Genomic DNA, 13,122 nt, shown 5'->3' on the forward strand with positions numbered 1-13,122 from the left:
TTGTTGTGAAAATAGAAGTTTTGGGGTGTGTCCGAAAACAGCACAGCCACAATACGGCGGCATTAATCTTGTGCAGCCCACAGCTGGTTACTCCACTCGGGTAAATCATGCTTATTATAAGAGTTTAATTGGAAGAGAATTGTGTGTGTGCTCAAGCAACATTGGCTTTTATTATAATTGCCTCTTAATTCGCAAAACCATCTTTTGAATTGTATTAAATGGATTTATTTTGTGAGGAAGGGGCTGTGAATGTTGAGGGAAACGATATCTTCAAAACAATAGCTTGCTTTGTGCTGAATTAGAATTTAAGTGACCTTCCACACTGATGACGATATAAGATAAAATGTAAACAGTGATACATCTTTATTAGTGTAACTTTCAGCAGAATTAAACTGGTATCTTTTTTGTTGGGGGCAAATTGGCAAAGCTTTGCATTATGGACTTCATTTAAATTGATTTGCATTGACAAAACATTTCCTGTTACATCCATGTTACTCCCATTGAATGCATTGTCTTTGGGCAGCAGACGAATTAGACCAGAACTCAGCGGTCGCTTTTGAAAACAGCATTAAGTTCGACAAGCAAAAGTCAAACTTAAAGCTGCTGGCTAAAGTAAAGCCCTTCCTGTCTCGGGCTGACTTGGAGAAGGCCATGCTCGAGGCTGGATTATTGAAACGGCCTTTATTCCGGACTGAAAACCAGTCTCTCCTCCCTAGCCTTCAGCAGGTACGGAAGGCCGTAACTCGCCCCTTCACCAACACTCCAAAACATGCACATCACTCTGACTCTCCAGACGCTTCACTCGCTCCCAGTCCGCTCCCATCCACTGCCTGGGCCGGCCTACCTCACAGAGCTGCTGACTATATCCACCTTCCTGTCAGGGCTCTGCGCTCTTCAGAACAAATATCTCTGGTGGTCCCCAGGTCACACTATAAGCAGCTCTAGAATGCTCATCCACCTTTGCTGCGCTCGATCACTGAACTGTCTGTCTTTAAAGGGACTATATGGAGTTTAAGAATGTTCAAACAAAGTATTTTTATCCCCCTTCATGTTCCAGCCATGTCCTAAGGTGTAGAATGAGCCCAGACCATCCATCCATCTTCTTCCACTTTTCCGTTTCCGGGTCGTGGGGGCAGCTGTTGGAGCTGCCCAAATCACATTGCACCAGCCCCTTATAGCTCCTCCTGCAGGTGGTGGGTCCACGGGAAGACAGTTTCATGATTAAACGGGCCTGTTGGTCTCTCATAAGGGGCTTCTGAACCGCTCTTTGTCTGATCCGTCACCTAGGACAAAGCCCCAGACAACAGAGCTCCAGGCTCATTCGGGTTCTCAAACCCCTCCACCACGTTAAGGTGGCTGTTCCAGGAGGCGAGAGCCCAGACCTATTCACCACAACTGCCTCTAAAATCCTAACCTGGCTGACGCCAGGCTGCTGTGTGCGCTCGAATCATTTCGAACTGCACAGCAGCCTGGGGACCATGGCCCAATAAACGGCTATGGATGATCGTAAACCACACCTCTCCTACAAGAAAATGAATTGGTGGTCCCCAGACTAAATATTACTTGTGATTTTAGTCTGGCGTTAGCCAGGCTACTAAAATCCTGCACTGTCGCTCAAAAAGTTGTTACTTGTGCAGTTACCTGTATGACCTGAGGTGGCAGTAGTGAGTATAAAATGGCCAACTAGCTTTATCCATTGAACCAAAAAAAGTGTCACATTGGTCTCAGAGTCGGCAATATGAAAAGCTCTGTGTGACCAGGTGAATGATTTGTTGATCTGAAGTGCTTAGTGTTTGCACAGAAAAGTGTTTTACAAATGTGACCGCTGCAATAATGAGAGGCTATTACAGCAAAGCAACAGCGTTAGGGAAGAACGGATCAACGGACATTTGCATGAACCTGGATACTCCTCCATAATTGGGTGCACAGATTGAATGAAGCTGATAAACTCCGCCATCTGCCATTTGGTTTCTGCCGCCTTTAATCTGCGTAGGTAAAAGGAGCTAATGGAAATGCAGTTGTGTGGCTCTGCATTCCTGCTTCCCCACCCCGTCTTTTAGATGAAGAGGTGTGTGAATGAACGCCTGAATGGTCTTTGCCTGGATAATCTTATGTTTTCGGGAGTGTGGTCCTAAACGGTGTATTATGCATGACACCCCCCCCCCCCTCCCTTCTTCCTCCCATCCAGCAGAAGCAGCAGGCACGCTCAGACAAGGTGACCCCAGAGCCGGGCTGTGTGTGGAGATATGGAGATCAGCCTGGTCATGCATGTCCGCCAGTCTGAACACATGAGCCATCACGGTATATAGGAGACAGATTATGCGTCATTGTGGCAGTTTTGTTTTATATTTTTAGACAACATTGCAGGGGAAGGGCGTGATTTCTAAACCATATAAAAAAAATAACATGATGCAAAGGGAATCGTCTATGCTTGGGTGAGTGTCTGCACCCAAAAATGAAAAGGTGGTCACAGCAAGAAGGTCCTGGGTTTGACTCCTATACGAGCGATCGCTGTTATTGTTTACTTCCGCAATTTTCGCCGGTTGTTTTGGTGAATGGTGGGCAACAGCTGATGCATACAGGCCTCTAACTCGGTTTTATAAAATGATAGATCTGTTACAGCGCAAGAGAAGCAATGCCCTGTTTATGGACATTGTCTTTGCTGATTATAGGATTATAATAAAATGTTTATCAAATATGAAAATGTAAAATGCCTACCGCGGCCTACGGATGTGACGACATCGCGATCGCTCGTATGCAGGCTAACACTTCACTACGGTTCAGAAAAAGAAAAAAAAAAAAACATTCAAGCTTAAAAAGAACATTTATTACAATATATGCTCGCTTTATTGCAAAGCATATCTCCACGGATTTTTTCTTTCTTGGCCTTTCCTCAAACAGATGGTTATTTGCCTAATGAACATTCCAAGAAAAGTTGTATTATCATGAGTCCCTTGGAGGTTGGAGGTTTTTTCTTTAAGAGGAACTCTAGAGAAATGAAGTCTGATCAAAATAGCTGTGTGAGTGTGTGAACCAGACCAGAGGATATACATTGTAGTATATATAGTGTGGAAGTCTGATGTGAATTTGTGATAATATGTTCTTATAGCCAGACCTGTGTATATTTCATGCCAGACAGTTTCGACAGTGTTTGGCTCTGTCATCCTGCTTGTTCTTCAGAACTGTGTCCCAGATGTGGGAAAGTTGGTACTCTCCCTCATCCCGGTTCACAGTCTGGGGGCGCACGCAGTGGTATTTGATGCGCTCTGTGCCGATGACATAGGCATTGCCCCAATCCATGAGGTTGTTCTTCCTCTTGTCTGATATAGCAGACTATACACCTTATTCCGCCCCGCCCACTTTTGCCACTTTTTGCGTTGTCGCGGCACTTCCGTTGTCCAGACACTTCCAGTGGAGCGCGAAGCCCGTTCATTTTAATGGAGAACGAGGGAAAATATTCTCCGCTCAAATCTGATGTTTAGTCGATTGATTTGTGTAAAATGGCCAATGTTCATTTGCACCAACAAGTCGACACTGCAGCGTTTGTCTGTGCGGCCTGAAAACGGCTTTGTTTTCGTGTAGTGACTGATTTTATGTGGACTTCCCCAGTCCCATGTTAACACATAGGAGAAAAGGGGCGGGCACAATTCATGGCAGCGCCCACGCGAGCCTCCGGAATAAGGTGAATATAGCTGTTGTTCTGCTTGTCAGTTCCCTGTACATATGACCTGCTGCACGACAAACAAGGTATCTCAAATACATGACATTTTTGTTGATCTATTTTGTCTTTGGGGTGAACTGCCAACTTCCAACCATGGATTGGTCATGGATTGGCAAAGTTATCGGCACGAGAGCAACAAATACCACCGCTGGGTCAGAGAAGCCATTGAGATCCGAAAACACGCTCCCCAGACTATGAACCGGGACACTTTCCCACACCTGGGACACAGTTCTGAAGAAGAGGGACTGTAGATGGCGCTGTGAGCCTGCTATTAAAAGCAGGAAGATAGAGCCAAAAAACTGTTTAAACCAGCTGACCAGATACGACACTGCAACACATCGTGACAACCTCTGAGGAAGGCCTTGGTTGGGACTCCAGGAAGAATAGCGACAGCATGACTGCACTAATGGGGATCCTTTCAATAAACAATAAACAACAAACAATAGTTGTAGCTGAAACTGTCTGGTAAGAAATAACACACAGGTCTGGCTAAAACATATTAGCATCATTGCTAGAAGTCCCAATTAACCTAATTGGACAATGTTGTGAGTGTATTCAATATTGTGTTTGCAGTTATTGATATAGAAAATTGTTGCAATGCACGTTCTATCACATAATTAAAAGCTCTGTACCATCCTTCTGGTTAATTTTGAAGTGTCAGTCGTCCAATCTCAATCCCAGTTTGACCATGCCATCCTAACATATCAGTTATTCGCAAGGCATGTAGATGTGTATATTATTATTGTTATTATTGTGGGACAAAATGGGTCAACAATCTGTAAAATATATATATTCCATTTGGTTAGCTCCAATGTGAATGTTTGAATGAGCATGTTTGTGTGCAAAGCAAAAAGTAGCTATGGACTTTGTATGTGGTATGTTTATGACAAAGGGGGTTCATTATTTACCATATGACATGGTAATTTATGTTTACCTTTGTGTAGAACTTAATGGCTTTAATCACAGGGATAGTTACGTTGAACACAAGTGATTAAACTCCAGGAAGTGTCCATTGATTGCTTGTTTTATGTTGGTTGTGTTTCCATTTCCAGAGCATTGTCTGGGTCCAAGCAGCAGAATGGCAAATACAATACGCTATAAAAAGCTTTGTGTTCCGGGGAGCCAGACAATGAGCAGGTATACAGCCTTATCGACCAAGTGTCAGAGGAGAGATTTGGTCAGAGATGTTGTGCACCCGGTGCTTGGCAAAACAACAGAGCTGATCTTTAATTTAGAATAAAGCATCTTAAAGCTTCCGTATTAAGGCATTTCCAAATTACTTTTGGACTCGTTATCCTTGATATATTTGCATCAAATGAAATTATATTTTGTATTTGTCTAGAACAGTGGTTCTCAAACAGTGGTGCAAACGACTTGTCTGTAATTTTAGAATGTATTTATTTCAATTAGAGATCATTTATCATTGCTTGAGTAATCTAAGCTTTTTTCAAGCATTCATTTATTGGTTTAGACATGGCTTGCACCCAGTGTAGGTTGTCATTTAATAATATAAATGGTTCAAGCCTGATTTGAGCTTGGTGAAATACTGTGTTTTATGAAGCGCCATTTAGAAGGTCAAGTATTTTATGAGGTGGAAAATTTAAGAACCACTGGTCTTGAAGCTACCAATGTGATTAATAATTCCAGCAGAGGAACAAGTCGCACCTACTGCTATCTAACAGCAGTGATGGAAACCTCCATGCAAGCCAACCTCTCCTCAGACCTGACTGTAACTTTACTGGGGGCTGGGACGTCTACAGCTCGTCTCCATGGAGATGTTGAGCCGAGCATTTCCTTTAAACAGGTTAGGTCCTCATCCAAATCCATACATTGATTACCCACACCAAAAATGGCATTTTCTGTGTCCAGCTGGTCATAAGAAGCAGGTTTTCTATTGGCAACGGTGGAATCAAAATGTTACAGAGTGTGCCTTTAAGGAACTTCATTGAATGGTATCTTGCTATTCTCCCAGGATTTTCCATTTACTCGAGATGATTGTAAGATTCACAAATGAACCAAGCCAAGTTCCCCTCCTCTGATTAAGAGAGAAAACTATCTTGCTTGTTGGATCTGCTGGAGAGAGTAGTGTTTTGCCTTTTGGCTTTTACGGAGAAGATGCTGAGGCAGTGACTGATCCTGCTGCTGCGGTGGGTTTAGAGTTAAGTTGCGCGTCTTCCAGGTGTTTCAGCCTCGGTCATGCACACTATGTTCATCCTCCAGCTGGGTACTGCACTGCACTGCACTGCGGGTGCTCACTTCCCCTGACAGATTGCCCCAGCGACACTGCTTGGAGAATTCCCAATACAAATACCACAGAAAACTAGTCTGAATATGTGTATAAAATGTCCATTCATTTGCAGGACCAAGTGCATGCTCAGATGGCAGTTGCTCTCTGTTTGAAAAGTTAGGGAAGTAACTTTGTACCCTGTTCCTTTGGGTGGAGAGTGATTCTTTAAAAAGCCCATTTGAGAAAGAACACGCCGCTCTTATTCCTTCCTTTGTACAATGCTGCGTTGCGTAAGAGCCCGTTCGAGCGAGTCTCGGAGCCCGTTTGGATATCACAGCGAGAGTGCGTCGGCTGCCCTTGGCTCGCACCTCCATCAATAATTACTTGGCTTTAAATGTGGCTTTTGGAAAGTGAGAGTCCTGTTGTTAATTTGCTCTTCCCCACTGCGATCGGAGGAGGTTTGGACAAGACTAATATGAGGTGAAGAGGGGTGAAGGTTTCGCCCGCAGCACTGATGACACATCACAAAGTGGCTGTACGCTGGGCCAAGTCAGGTCTGTTTATGTTGGAGATACTCTCAGACATAAGAAATATACCGACTGCAATGCATCTCTTCGCAAAAACGTTGTTTAGTTCTAGCTATATGCCCTTTTTGTGGTTTATGCATAGGTGAGGTTAAATAAGGAATGGTGTAGGCAGCAAGAAGGGAAAAAGTGCAATGGTAGCAAATGCAAACTTTAACTTAAATCAGGGTGTACTTTTTTCAGGTATTTGGCCCCCAAAAAAAAAGACAACCACGCAAGCATCAGAAAGCATGACAGTGCGTTTTACTGTACTGTACTTACAGTGTGTGTTAAGGAATCTTTGAAAAAGCCATTTTCTGATCAGAACCAGCCACAAGATCTTTTAAGATCAAATGCCACAAGATTATACGGCCCAGAGTAGATGAATATTTTTCCTTTATTTCACTGCATCCAATAATATACTCATTGTAGACATCTTAAAGGCAGGGGTGTCAAACTCATTTTGGGTCACGGGCTGAAATTCAGCTCCCATAGCGGCTCGCAGGCTACATATAATAGAGAAAATGTTTCCAATAAATGAATATAATATGCTGCGCTTTGGTCAAAGCCCCAACTTGACTGTATGTTCATTAATAACAACGGCTTACATTTGTATTGCACTTTACAAGCTTGTGTCACAAGTTCCTCAAAGTACTACATAGTAGTCATTATTCATTCACTCATTCACTTATTTATGGTGGCAAGCTGTTATTGAAGCCACAGCCGCCCTTGGGCAGACTGTCCATTTACCACATGGCTATATAATGTGTTCATATCCTGAGCTGTTGTTATGTCAGTGCCCTCTGATGGACACGTGTGGAACTCTTTCCTTTTTTAAATGTAGTGCCCCCTAGTGGCTAGAATGAGCATTCTGGTTATTCTTTAAAAAATCATAACCCCGCACAGGAATGGCTAGAGACTTCCTTTTTTTAATACTCTACAGGGCAGGGGCCCTTTAATCATCTCTGTATGTATGGACCGTATGTTAGACACCCCTGGCTTCGAGGATTTAGTTAATAATTACCCACCATAATATATTAGTTTGCACTTTTTAAAAGATGTTCATTTTGTTAAAAACAAAATACAAAATCGTGAAGAATATGTGTTTGAAATGACTACCAAGTACCTGGATAAAGCATTTTATCCCCACTTTTGCAATGTAACCAATTGACTAATACACTTTTATTGAGAGTCAAACCAAGCCACACCCTGCTAGCTATAATAAAGTCATTACATTTTAAGGTGACACTTTCTGTTGCACGGGGATCCCTTTGACGGCTAAACTTTCCCAGTTTTTGTCTCAAACGAGACTAACTCCGCTGTGGATGCGTCTGTGCTCCCCGTCTGTCTGTCACTGAAGTGGGGCAGCATCAGCCCGAGCCGCTTTGAACACGCTGACATGATTTCAGGAGGCATCTTAGGGGAACACAAAAATAAGAAAGCATCCTCAAAGGTGCTGGAACAAAAGCAAAATATAAAAAAAAGTTGAGGACTGCTGAAAGTTGGTGCCAGCATGGAGCTATTTTTGTCTGAGCTGCAAGTTGAGTTTGAATATGTAACTCACAGACAGAACTGCGTATAAATGAAGGTAACAGTCTCTAACGGTGATCCTTTTCTCGACTTGTTGAAATACTTTGCACTTTGAAATGAATACTTTGTAACTGAGTAATGTTTGTGTTTATTGTTTAGATATTGGACATGTGAATGTGCTTGTTTATATGCTGGTTTATTCTTAATAACTAACAAAATAAATAAAAATAAATGATGTTTTCTAAGCTCATGAACTCATCCTCTGCTAGCATAGAGCAGGGGTTCCCAAACTTTTTCGGCTGGGACCCCAAACATGGACACGTAAACAACTTGAGACCCCCATTGTATACAGTTATTGCCTCTTAATACTACTATAGGGACATTGGTCCTGGGCAAAAAGCTTTGACATCACACCCATCTCACACTACAGAGTCTCGATCCTTTGCCAGGTCACACTGAAGGTCTAGATGCCTCTGACAGACACCACAGTCCACCATTGCAACTTTTTTTTTATCACCAGCAGAACGTACTGTATATACATTTCACTATTAACTAATAATACATTTAATTCATGCTTATTGCCCATTGGAACAACGCAGCACACACATCACTCCTGCTGTAAACGGGGCGAGGGCAATGTTCTCTTCACGTGAGGTAATTTAGTGTGAGCCACAATAGGGAGGTGTTTCAGACGGTTTCACGCAGGTCTGATGTACGTAGAACTGAGCGATATTAACAAGGTGCTCATCAGGAGGCATGCAGCGCTTTTGATCCACGCCGTACTTCTCATGTACTCTGTTGCAGACGCAAAGCTCTTTCAAATGTTAGAGAAGGATGTATAACACTCCCACTCCCACCTGGATTCACGGTTCTTTGATGGGAGCCAAGTCTATGGAATTTGTTTATTTGCTCTCTGTCTAAGTGCAATTCAGAACACACTTTGAGTTGTATACCTTGTTTCTATTGTAGTTAAAAATCCATACATCTATAATAGAGTCCACATTTCCATCTCATGAGTTCGCTGAGGACACGAGCTTTTACAGAGGACACTGGGATGCTCCCCATGGACAGTGCACTGCTCCAGGTAGGGGAGGGGCCCAGTGCTGCCTCTCACTGTCCAGTTTCAGAGGTGCTGAACACATGGGGGTCTTTAATCAAGACAGGTGTTAAATAGCAAGTGCTAAGTGGCCATTTTTGCATGCTGTACCTACTTATCCACTTGAAACTGACGGTCTTAGAACCCTAAATCTGATAAGTAATGGGCCTATTTCAATGGCCTGAAGACTAGATGGAGACTCGAGTTGCCGCTGATCACAGAGAGGGCTTTTCCACCAAGGTGTTGGTTCTGGGCTGGCTCAGAGCTGGTTCAGAGCTGGTTCTGGTGCCCGGTTGGTTCCATACTGACTTGGTTTTCCACCAAAATGAGAGCTGTGCCTATTGTCATAGCAACGCTTTGGGAAGTCAACATCAAAAATGGATAGTAACATCTTACTGCAGTCACTTCTGGTAATAAAATACAGAAAAATAAGTTTATGTTTCAGTCACAGCAGCCGTTAACATTTTGATTTCTTCAACAGTCTCTTTCCTCCACAGAGACTGTTTTGGCTTCTCCAGGAAGTTATAAGCACAAACTAACTAATATTGATTGTTTGTTGGAGGAGAGAGCCACGCCCCCAGCTGCTGACATCACTGGTGCTCGTTTCTTGGTCCAGCTTTTAATTGGTTCCCAACCGGCACCAGATTTTGGAACCAAGAGCCAGCGTTTATTCAGTGGAAAACGAAAGAACCGGTTCTGAAACTGGAACTGGCCCAGAACCAGCACCGGCACCAGCCTGGTGGAAAAGGGCTAAGAGATAAGTCCGAGACAGCCCCTGGAGACAAGACGAGTCTCCAGGTTGTGTAGTAGGTGAAAACTACTCAGTGGCGTCGGCATGGAGACCTGAAAAAGTGTCCAGGCATGGTCTCCGCATGGTCTCCGAGAGTTCTACGCGGTCTCAAGCAGTTGTGTCGCGAATGCCATTTGTTGATCTCAAAGAGTTGTATGAGGACAACATAGTGTTCGCAACATTGCTGCTTGAGACCGTGGAGACCTCTCGGAGACCACGCAGAAATTCCGCTGAATATCAAACCTGTTCATTTCACCGAGACTATCTGGAGAGGCCAGTGAGATAGGCCCGTTGTATGCGCGCAGTCAATCCGCGTTGCCAGTCAAGCCAGTCTCTGGAACGTCTCCGCAACTCTGTCCGGTGAGAAAGGCCCTTAAATGAGAGAATGTGGCCTGAGTAAAAAAAATGTGTGAATTAATCTGCTTCTTATCCATTTCTCATCGCAGGGAGAGTTGACAGAGATCCACGCACTATGTACACTTGCTGCTTGGGCCTGAACTGACCACCCATATTTACATCCGAACTACACTGAACCCCGTCAGAGAGGAGTATGACCAGGCACCGTCTGTCAGGAGCTGTCTAAACTCCCCAAGGCCATTGTGTCAAAATAAGATGACAGTATATTTGACTCGAAATATGGTAATTTGGCCAGAATTTTACAGCAATATACCAACTCCCAGTGTGCACACCAGCTCCTGGATACATGGGTTGCACTCTTTTGACGTGGTAAACTCAGCGATCGAGTGACTGAAAAAAATTGGACAAAGAATGTAGACTTTTAAAACCTCAAAAAACTTTATCTTGCAAGTTTCCTTCAAGCCAAAAGCCCCAAATGTATCCACAAAAAATCAGTTGGCAAACCAATTTTCTAATTAAATTTTCCAGTCACAAAGGGGCCTCACTCATTGGACAAACCTTCAATTACCTGAACGTTTCTGGTCCGACTGCCACCCATAGTCATGTCCTGAACCCTTTTCTTTTGCAGAGAGCGAAATCTCTATAATTGAGCAGTGGGAGTCTCCGCAGAGCAGTTTCCGGCAAAGCGAGCTAAATTAAAATTCTTCTCACTCTCGACAATAATTATCCACTGAGGGCTTTTTTCTCCGAATGCAGCCTCTACTCTCTGCGCAGACCTCGATCCAACGTGACGGAAATGAAAGCAGCCAGATGATTTCAGTATGCATGTCTCACAGGTACAAGTGAAAAAGGTATAGGCCAGGTTAATCGCGTTGCAAATGTAAGAATGCAAATGTAAGATCTTGGAAAGAACTGGTGAACCAAACAACAACCAAAATTAAGTAAGGGCACTTGTTAACCAAACGAAATAAATAACACACTGGATGTTTATGGTGGGTTTGTGAAACGTTCCGAGGTTTGCTGCAGATGAATTACCCATTGGGATCAATAAAAGTTTTCTGAATCCGGACTACAGGATAAGGCATGTTTACCAATACTTGCTTCTATACAGTCCAACTGTAGCACCTCTGGGTTCGCTGCTGCTGCAGGTAACATCAGGTCACACCAGTATACTGCCCAAAGGGGAACACATACATGTATAATGTACAGAGGAAGAGGGGTGATACAGTGGTAGCAGTAGTGAAGGTAGAAGGGAAAATAATAAACAAGTTTGTAAATGTTCTAGGAAAGAATATCTGGTTATATCCATCAGGTGTATAATTTCTCTACAGTTTTTATTTTAATTGTATATAATAGTGATGGGATTTTTTTGGGGGATTTTTCTTTCATTTCAAAGAGCCATTTAATATAACATTTCAATAGCGTCAGCTCACAATATCTAAGACGTTATCGATAAAGGCACACTTTGTTGATTTAAAACCATCTGAAATTACAATGGGAATGATATTTACACTTTGAAAACCGTGCTGCAACTGTCTGACACATCATTTTTAGTGCATTTAGCTTCACTTGTGTCGCCTTCTCCTTTCACAACTGAGATCCGGTTCGAACCGTTCACCTTAATTCAAAAGAGCCAGTCCGTCCTGTACGTACATCACATCACTATAAGATACCTCGAGTTACCAATACTTTATTGCACATTTTCCTGTTTATGAGAGCTGATGTCACAAGTACGTCTCCATTGTGAGATTAATGAAGTCCTATCTTACCTTAGCTTGTCTGGCTCTGCCATACTCTTCCCTGTCCATATCCACGCAGGGAATTAGTCTGGTCACGGAGCAATTGGAGCAGTTTGAAGGGGCGGGCCTAACGCGCACAGATTGTCAGTAAAATAAACCAATTAGCGATTAGCGGACGTGACGACAGCTGTGTCCAATAAAAAAATATATGAAGTGAATATAAACTCACGCGGAGAACGCGAGGCAAAATCCTTGACTACTTCATCCATGATTAGTTTTGGCTGATGTTAACGTTAATTAAACTAAAAACATAGTGGTGCAGCGAATGACGTAACCTTCTCATTTCTCTGTGACAGTCGTGATTGGTTCGGCTAGGCCTTAGCCAATCAACAACTTGTTTACCGTGCGTGGCCAGACCCACTGTCTTTCGTGCAGAAAGAAGGTGGGTGTGGTTTATCAGGCTATACCTTAGCAGTAGTAGTACTAGTAGTGGTAGTAGTAGAAGTAGAAGAAGAAGTAGAAGTAGAAGAAGAAGCAGAAGTAGTAGTAGAAGAAGAAGAAGAAGAAGAAGCAGTAGTCGAAGAAGCAAATAAAAAAAGTCCTATCTTATCCTTGTAGTAGTACTAGTACTAGTACTAGTAGTAGTAGTAGTAGTAGAAATAGAAGAAGAACAAGAAGAAGTAGAAGAAGAAGTAGAAGTAGCAAATAATGAAGTCCTATCTTATCTTAGTAGTAGTAGTAGTAGGAGCAGTAGTAGAAGTAGGAGTAGGAATATGAGTAGAAGAAGAAGTAGAAGAAAAAGCAGCAGAAGAAGAAGAAGCAGTACAAAAAGTAGAAAAGAACAAGAAATAGAATAGAACTCGCGACTGCACACATCTGCACCAACCGTCCCTCCGACCACCACCATGCATTCACACGCACACAGCATTCATTCTGGCCTATTGTACATGTTTTTAGTTGAAGGGGAAACCGGAGTCCCCGAAGGAAAACAGACACAGGGAGAACCTGCAAACTCCACACAGAAAGGCCCGTCCAGGTGGGAATCCAACCTGGACCTTCGAGCTGTAGTAGTAGTAGTAGTAGTAGTAGTAGTAGTAGT

Source organism: Gobius niger, assembly GCF_951799975.1.
Source record: "Gobius niger genome assembly, chromosome: 18".
NCBI lineage: Eukaryota > Metazoa > Chordata > Actinopteri > Gobiiformes > Gobiidae > Gobius > Gobius niger.